At 39.0% G+C, this 1,776-nt stretch overlaps 1 pseudogene; it reads right to left on the bottom strand.

Moving 5' to 3' along the window:
- LOC147477945 (protein IWS1 homolog 1 pseudogene) lies at nt 1–1,461 on the bottom strand (annotated as a pseudogene).
- Nucleotides 1,462–1,776: the final 315 nt, after the last annotated feature.

Below are 1,776 nucleotides of genomic sequence, written 5' to 3' on the forward strand. Positions count from 1 at the left end.
TGTTCAAAGATATTAAAGATATATAAAACTTGGCTGAAGACAAATTTAAGTTGATAAAACAGAACTATATATAAATTGATCCAATGAAGGTTGCTTACAACATTTTTTCCCAGCATGATCAGAAAGTATAGATTTCCTAAATTGCCTAATTAGATGCAAAGCAAGCTGTGCCGACCTTCAACGCTGAGCTTCATAGCTTGAAGCGGCCTTTTGTTTTTAGCTTTCAAATTCTGCAGCTTCTTACCCACTCTGAGGCGCATCTGGTCATGGACCATTTGTGTTGCCCTTGCTCAAAATTCTGCTGGGTTTATCTTGGATTCAGGACGCTCAACAAAGTCCAGTGGCAATGCTTCTAGCCTCACAACGTATTGCGTTGAGGAAGGTTGGCTAGATTTTCGCCTCTGCTGGAAATTAGCCAAGCCAAGATCATCATCTCTGTATTCCAATCTAGCAGGTCCAGTTGCTGGTCTTTTCACTAGCTTCTTGTAGAGTAGTCTTTCCTCATTATCATCATGTATCATGTCATCATACCGTGTACTATTACAGAATATGAACCGACTCCATTTGTAAACCAGATTCCGCGCAAGCATTCTGTTTCCAGTACTCTCTTCGTTATACTTGGAGAGAAACATAATAACCTTGCCAATCCCACTTTTATGGGATTCCTCTAGACCTACTGGATAATCAGATAATATCTCCAGTATCGCAATTCGGATGGCGATGTTGGGTAGACTTCCATCGGGTAAGGGTTCAAGCCAATATTTTAGAAGCGCCAACACTCCATGATCTAAGAACTCAAGTTGGTACTGTTTCTTTGAAAGAACTTGCTTTAGTAGTGGTAGCTTCATAAGTTTATTCACAGCAGGCATCGACTTTCTGTTCAATTCTCCATCTTCTTCGACTGTAAGTTCAAGCTCGACCATCACTTTCTCCACCCACAAAGCTATCTCCCCAGCCGTCTTCTCAACTTTTTTTTTGTTTCTTACCCATGTTAAATAGATCCTTTATTTCTTCATCCTCTTCTTTACCTCTTTTTCTATGATCAATGGAACTTCACAGCCTTTTCCCTTGTTTGACGACGGTTTCACACGCTCATAAACATCCTTAACCGAACCATTTTCTTCTTGAGGATTACCATTGTTCACACTCTTCTTCCCAAGTTTTAATCTCACTATAAGCCGTTTGGTGGTGGAAGTTGGAGTTGTCTCACCCATTTGCAAACCCCCCAAAGTTTTTGCTTTTGCGTATTCCATGTTTACAACTGAAAATACCTGCTTACTCTTCCTGTTTAAGGATTCATGCTGGACACCTATTGTATATATATTAGCTACATTGCTAAACACAAAAGATCCGTGTGTGTGTGTGTATAACATAAACAGATAAAACTCCACTCACCATAACTCCTTCAGCAGCATCAACAACCAAAACCGCACCATCAGCAAGTCGTAAAGCAGCAGTCATCTCATCCGAGAAATTAACATGATCAGAAGTATCATAACATTACACAAATAAGACTTAGCATTACTATCTTCCAAAACCAAAGACATAGGCACAACCTTAATGGAAATTCTCCTCTCTTGTTCATCAATCCTAGTATCAGTATACCTCATATGTTTCTGACTATTCGAATCAAACGTAGATATATATATGATATGTCTGTTCAACTAACATATCCATAAACAAATTTTTCCCATGTTGTAAATGACCCACTAAAGCCACATTCCTAACTAAAGTAGGATTCTCCATTAAACCAAACAAAAACTATGTGGTTAACCC

The sequence above is a fragment of the Coptis chinensis genome, chromosome 9, assembly GCF_015680905.1.
Source record: "Coptis chinensis isolate HL-2020 chromosome 9, ASM1568090v1, whole genome shotgun sequence".
Classification (NCBI taxonomy): domain Eukaryota; kingdom Viridiplantae; phylum Streptophyta; class Magnoliopsida; order Ranunculales; family Ranunculaceae; genus Coptis; species Coptis chinensis.